Below are 7,857 nucleotides of genomic sequence, written 5' to 3'. Positions count from 1 at the left end.
GTATTAGAAAAGAAAATATTCACAAATCTATCTAACCACACTTCTAGCATTTCCCACTTCCAATGTAAATGAACCAGGAATGTCATATTTCTTTCTTTTAAAATAAGTATTTTATATAGAACTATGAATACCACACTGTTAATGGTGTTCATGTCTATGTGGATTATGAATAATTTTTATTTTATGCTTTGTACTTTTCTATATTTTTCCAGAAATAACACCAACACGTTGTAATTGGAAAAAATATGTGTTAGAGACAACTATTGGCTGGCACAAAACTTTTTTTTTTTGGTTTTGTGAAGATGCAAAAGAAAAATCAAATGTTATAATAGAAATATGTTATATGTTAACAGAAGAATCCTTTTACAGAAAGAAGTCCTTAGAAATAAAAGGCCAAAAGTCCTTTTTAATAAAAGGCTTAATTTTAAGGCCAAAGCTAAAGTCATGTCATGACTTAAAAGCACTTTACTTCCAAGTATATGAAATCTGTTAACTTAAACAGTGAGACTATTGTCCATAAGAGTACCAAATATTCTGGATGTAGAGAAGCCTCTAACTGTAAACTGAAGGACTTTTGTGATCTAAAAGCAGCTGAGGGTTTCAACCCTTAAGAAAGGATTTCTCATGTTACAGCAATTAAGACTGTGAAAACATATAGAACAGATTGTGTTTCACTCTTTATTTGCACAGCTTGTTGAAAGTGCATTAATACTGTGAGAATTCTTATTTCATTCATAACTGTGAATACGTACTTATGGTATTTATACATCCAGAGTTTAATTGGTCACTCTTGTCACCATCTGCACATGGATAATTTTTACCCTAAGAGTTACTGGATCCAATGTATTGTTTTGATATTAGACACTATACTTGATTCAAACAGAAGTAAATACCACAACAATTGGTGCTCTAAACCAAAATTAAGCCCAGTAATTTTCACATTATTATGAAATCTAATATACTCATCAAGCACACTGAGTTCACTACATATCAAGGTGAAAGTTTGAGAAAGTAAGAATAAGATCTGGGTAGAAATGATTACCATTTGCTTACCAAAAATTTCTCCATAAAATCAATTGAGACTACTGACTTCGATTTTAAAAAGTTAGACCTTCCCCAAATTTATCAACTATGACTATTGACTGATATCCATGGCCTCTCTTCCCATTTATGTTCTGCTGTTTCTTTTAAATCATAGTATAGTAGAGCCTATTTAAAATTTGTTCAAGGACTGAAGATTCAAAAAAATGAGCAATTTAAAACCAGAACTTCTTGGGATTATAGATAAACTAAAAAATATGAGCATGTAATATGGGGAAATCTTTATAGCTTATGATGTTTTAGAAATTTTAATAGCAGCCAAGGCAAAATAGGTACCAAACAATGAAATTGCAATTACAAAAGATGGTTTGAAAACTCATTTTAGAAAGTTTTATAAACTGCTCCTCAATAATTGTAACACTTCCCACAAGCTTAAAAAAAGAGTAAGGGGAAAGCACATGGATTATAGAGGAGAATCATTTTTAGACATAGTTGACAGTATCTATTTATAAGATTCATACATTTCTAAACATCATAATTAAAATTTTTGAAAGATTTTATTATTTAAGTTGACGTATAATGATATACTAGCTTCAGGTGCACAACATAGTGATTTAACAAATCTATATATTATTCAATGCTTACCATGATAAGTGTAGTTAACGTCTGTCACTATACAACATTTCAATATTATTCACAGTATTCCTTATGGTGTACTTGTCATCTCTGTGACTTACTTATATTACAATTGGACATTTGTATCTCTTAATCCCTTTCACCTACCTCACTCATCCCCTCCCACCTTCCCTCTGGCAACCACCAGTTTGTTCTCTGTATTTATGAGTCTGTTTCTGTTTTTGCTTGTTTTGTTTTTTTCTAGTTTCCACATATAAGTGAAATCATATAGTATTTCTTTCTGCATCTGACTTATTTTACTTGGTATAATATCCATAGGACCACCCATATTGTCAGAAATGGCAAGATCTAATTTTTTAAAAAAGATTTTATTTATTTATTCATTCACGAGAGACAGAGAGAGAGAGAGAGAGAGGCAGAAACACAGGCAGAGGGAGAAGCAGGCTCCATGCAGGGAGCCCAACGTGGGACTCAATCCTGGGACTCCAGGATCACACCCTGGGCTGAAGGCAGGCGCTAAACTGCTGAGCCATCCAGGGATCCCAAGATCTCATTCTTTTTTTAGCTGAGTAAAAATCCAGTGTATGCCTATCTGTCTATACCACATCTTCTTTATTCATTCATCTGTGAATAAACAGGTTGTTTCCATATCTTGACTATCGTAAATAATGCTGCAGTAAAGGTAAGTGTCCATATATCTTTATGAATTAGTGTTTTCATTTTCTTGGGGTAAATAATACAGTAGTGGACTTACTATATCATATAGGATATCTATTTTTAATTTTTTGAGGACTGTCCATACTGTCTTCCACAGTGGCTGCACCAATTTACATTCCCACCAACAATGCAAGAGGATTCTCTTTTTCCACATCCTTTTCAGCACTTGTTATTTCTTGCCTTTTGTTACTAGCTATTCTGAATGGTGTGAGTTGTTTTTTTTTGTTGTTGTTGTGGTTTTGATTTGCATTTCCCTGATGATTAGCAATGGTGAGCATCTTTTCACATATCTGTTGGTCATCTATATGTCTTCTTTGGATATATGTTTATTCAAGTCCTCTGTCCATTTTTAATTGGATTGTTTGGTTTTTCTTGATGTTGAGCTGCAAAAATTCTTTATATACTGTGGGTCTCAACCCCTTATCAGATATACCATTTGCAATTATCTTCTCCCATTCACAGGTTGTTTTTTCATTTGGTTGATGATTTCTCTGCCTATATGAAACTTATTATTTTGGTGTAGCCCCGATAGTTTATTTTCGCTTTTGTTTCCCTTACCTGAGGAGACATATCCATAAATATGTTGCTAAGACCAGTGTCCAGGAGATTACTGCCTATTTTCTTTTAGGAGTTTTATAGTTTCAGGTATCACATTTAGGTCTTTAATCCATTTTGAGTTTATTTTTTGTATATGGTGTAAGAAAATGGTCCAGTTTCATTCCTTTGAATGTAGCTGCCCGGTTTTTGCAACACTATTTACTGAAGAACCTGTCTTTTCTGCATTGTGTATTTTTGCCTGCTTTGTCAGATTAATTGACCATATATGCATGAGTTTATTTCTGGTATTTCCATCCTGTTCTATTGATCTATGTGTCTATTTTTGTGCCGATACAATACTGTTTTGATCACTACAACTTTGTAGTATTTCTTGAAATCTGGGATTCTTATACCTCTAATTTTGTTCTTCTTTCTCAAGATTGCTTTGGCTATTTGAGGTTTTTCATGGTTCCATAAAAATTTTAGTTATTTGTTCTAGTTTGGTGAAAAGTACTGTTGGTATTTTGATAGGAATTATATTGAATTTCTACATTGCTTTGTGTAGTATGGGTGTTTTAACAATATTAATTCTTCCAGTCCAGGAGCATGGTGTATCTTTCATTTGTCACCTTCAATTTCTTTCAACAGTGTTTTATAGTTTTTAGAGTATGGGGTCTTTCACTTCTTTAGCTAAGTTACTCCTAGATATTTTATTCTTTTTTTTTTTTAATTTTTATTTATTTATGATAGTCACACCACAGAGAGAGAGAGAGAGGCAGAGACACAGGCAGAGGGAGAAGCAGGCTCCATGCAGGGAGCCCGACGTGGGATTCGATCCCGGATCTCCAGGATCGCGCCCTGGGCCAAAGGCAGGCACCGAACCGCTGCGCCACCCAGGGATCCCTATTTTATTCTTTTTGATACAATAGTAAATGAGGTTGTTTTCTTAATTTCTCTCTCTGCTACTTCATTTTTTGTGTATAGAAAGGGAACAGATTTCTTTATATCAACTTTCTATTTTGAATTCTGGATATGTATTTTTGCAAATATTTTCTCCCAATCCTTGGCCTTCTTTTCATTATCTAAATGGTGTTGTTCACAAAGCAAAAATATTTTTCATAAAGTACAACTTATCAGTGTTCTTAATTCATGGAACATGGTTTTAGTGTTGAATCTAAAAACGAATTGCCAAATGCAAGCCAAATAGATTTTCTCCTGTTATCTTCTGGAAGTTTAACAATTTTACATTTTACCTATCCATTTACACCAGTTTGTCAAACAAATTAGTGAAGGCTAATGGTAGTAGAAATAGAATAGATGAATTTGGGTGGGAAGAAAATTACTGGCTCTACAGATTTTGTAGGCATCAGTGTGTAATTAACAGTTAAAGCCTGTTGGGAACTCATTTAGAGAACTAAGTTGATAGTTAAGACATCGTTGAGACAGCCAGTTAATCAGAAGACCAGGATTCAGTGTAGACCAAGGGCAAATAAGTCAGAAGAGAAACACAAAGATCTGATTCACTGGTCAGAATTTCAGGAGAGGCAGTTTAGTACCCTGGAGAGCTCCCCAAGGAGCCCAGATTTTGACAGCCTTGGAGCTTCAAAATGCCTCTGGCAACATCTAAATTTTCTCATGGTCACATGACCGAAAACCTGTATTGCTGCACTGTATGAGTTTTAAATAACCTTTTAAATATTAGAAGTTCAGGAAAATTAGGAAATAGGGACAAGCACAAAGAAGAAGAAAAACTTACCGCTTAGAGATAACCATAAACTCTACTACTACTACCTCTACTATTATTATCATTTGTAAAGTTTTTGCTTTTAAGTGGTCTCTACATCCAGCATGGGCAAACTTACAACCTTGAGATCAAGAGCCACATACTTTACCAACTGAGCCAGCCAGGCACTCCAACTGTACATTTATTATTAACTGATGACAATGGTGAAACAAAATCCATAAACACTATTTGCTCATTCTTGTCTTCTTATCAGCAATCCTGCAAATCCTCTAGTTTAATATGTAAATTTTGTGAAATTAAATTTGATTGCCTAATATTTTATTCTGCTTCAATTATAATTGCTAATTGTGCCAACCTCTTATTCCTAGCATAGGAGAGTCGGGGGAGAATACTAATGAAGCAGATTGGATTGGAGTACTAAGGGTTGATTAGGTGTGTAGTTTTCCATCTAATAATACCAACCCACTCCTTTCTGGAGCTCCAGATGCATCATTTCCAGCTGCCCACGGGACATACTCATTTCAATATTCCATGGGCACCTTAAATTCAACTTCTTCAGAACTTAATTTCTTTAGTTTTTCCTTTAAATTGTTCCACAGATTTTATTACTTATCTTGGTTAATTTCAACATCAGCCACCTTATGTTTTTTTTTTTTTCAGCCACCTTATGTTAAGATGAAGTAGGGAAGAAAGGGGAGAGAGAAGAAGAAACAAAGAAACACAATCATCATCTTTCATCTCATTCAAGCCACAAACCTCAAAGATTAAAGTAATTTTTTAAAAAGATTTTATTCATGACACACACACACACAGAGAGAGAGAGAGAGAGAGAGAGGCAGAGACATAGGCAGAGGGAGAAGCAGGCTCCATGTGGGGAGCCTGATGTGGGACGCGATCCTGGGACTCTGGGATTGCACCCTGAGCCAAAAGCAGACGCTCAACCACTGAGCCATCCAGGCGTCCCTCAAAGATTATTCTTAAATCAATTCACTCTTTCACGTACCTCTTCCAATGACTGTCAAGTTTTGTTGATGTCTCTTTCTGTCTTTGGAGTGCCTTCTTTTTCTCTGTCCAGGCATTCACCCATTACTCAACTGGACAGTTGCAGTGGCCTTTTCATTTGCAGTACTTCCAACCTTGAATCCAATTTCCACAACATTATTCGAGAGATATTTCTGAAGGATTTATCTTTTCTTTTAAAGATTTTATTTATTCATGAAAGACACACAGAGAGAGGCAGAGACATAGGCAGAGGGAGGAGCAGGCTTCCTGCAAGGAGCCTAATGCAGGACTTGATCCCAGGACTGCAGAATCACACCTTGAGCTGAAGGCAGATGCTCAACCACTGAGTGTCCCAGATGGATTTATCTTAAAGCCTCTGATGGTTCTTCTGTTTCTATATAGGAGAGTGGTTAAAGAATGGTTCCAAAGTAAACAAAACTGGATTCAAATCTGCACTTATTTGTACGACTTTGGATAATTTATCTTCTCTGTGTCTTTGTTGCTTTACCTGTAAAATAAATAGGAATTAATATCTTTTTCTTAGGGTTTTTGGGAAAATTAAATAACATTTGTAAAGTACTTTTCATACATATTGACAAAGGATAAAATCCAACAGATGTTATTATTATTATTAACATTATTACTGCTATTATAACGGAAGTACAAACTTCACTGCATATTAGTAGACTTAAAATATTTGGGCAGCCCAGAAGAACAACCCCTTTTTTGGTGGAAACACCTTCTCTTCCACTTCAATTATGTGCTTCTTGTGGTGGCATCTGATAAGAAAACTCCACTTCTTTGGCTACTGGGATGGGTACTGATCTAATTTTTGCTGAACATCATAGCTCATCTTCTTGCCTGTAACATCAGGTCCAGGTTGGGCATCTGACCCAAGCCTAGTCCATTGGAATACTTCCTTTCCCTTCCCTTCTGTTCCCTTCCGTTCCCTTCCCTTCTGTTCCCTTCTCTTCCCTTACTTTCCTCCTTAGAGATCTAAAGGTGAGGAGTAGGGATTGGGAAAAGAGATAAAGGGAGAAAATTCTCTTTTCTTGACTGGTTACTATAGAAATATGTAGCCTTGCCAAATGCCCTGTTTCCTACTAACCAGAGATGGCCATCTGCAGAAGAAGAAAATGAAACACTCCAAGAAGAGCAGAAGCAAGAGAGGGAGAGAGGGAGAGAGAGAAGGGGGAAAGGAGGAGATTGAGAGAGACTGAGATGGAGGATCCTTCATCTTTCTTGTTTCTGTCTCCAGGCAAGACCAAGGCAAAGGGTTCTGGCCCTCCCAGGCTTGCTCGGGTTGCAGAAATGACCCTTGCAATAAAAAAGTCTTGACCTATATACCACTCATCATATGAGGTCTCTCGCAATAAGACCTGGCCATCTTTCTATCCTTGTTTATATCCTTCACACTAGGTCCCACTGAATTTGTTCTCACTCCTAGGATATATCATACCTTTTCACATTTTTATAGATTTATATTTTACCTTAATTACTTATTAATATCACTATCTCTAGACCCTTTAGCCTACTTTATGGATATGTATTATTGATGTTTGTATCCTATCCTGAACAGTCACAGCATAGTTCTCCACATATAGAAGAACATACTTAACATTGTCAAGTAAATATCCATTTTAAAATTTAGTTATTGTAAGGGTTATTCTGTGGCCCAGATGTTTCCAGGGATAGAGAAATAAAGAAGAATAATGCCCTTCAGTATATGTGCTGCCGAAGCGAGCACAAGAATAATGCCCTTCAAACCTCAAAGAACTTGAAGTTGAATCAGGGGAGTCAAACATGTCATAATTGTTCCAAGAGGAAAAAAACACTTTTATATATACCATTTCAGTTATTCTGTGTGATAAAGATTGAATGTTGATATTCTTAGCCTCCCCATTGACCCCCAAAAAAGAGTCAGACTGTGAGAGTTTAGTGATTGTTCAAGATCACTCAGCTAATAAAGCGACATAATCTGGCTAGCACCTAAGGTCCTCAGTCCTCTGGGATTTCTACTTTTGTTTCTCTGCCTCTCACTTCATGCTGTCTCTCTTACCTTGTCCACATCTTTGGCTCAGTGGGCAAATTAACAGTGTAAAGATAGATAAGACAGTTTATCTTTCTTACTATTGGATATAATTCTCTCTTTCTCAACCTCTCTCTCTCTCTCTCTCTCT

Source organism: Canis lupus, chromosome 6, assembly GCF_011100685.1.
Source record: "Canis lupus familiaris isolate Mischka breed German Shepherd chromosome 6, alternate assembly UU_Cfam_GSD_1.0, whole genome shotgun sequence".
Classification (NCBI taxonomy): Eukaryota; Metazoa; Chordata; class Mammalia; order Carnivora; family Canidae; genus Canis; species Canis lupus.
Note: the sequence above shows the minus strand (reverse complement) of the source record.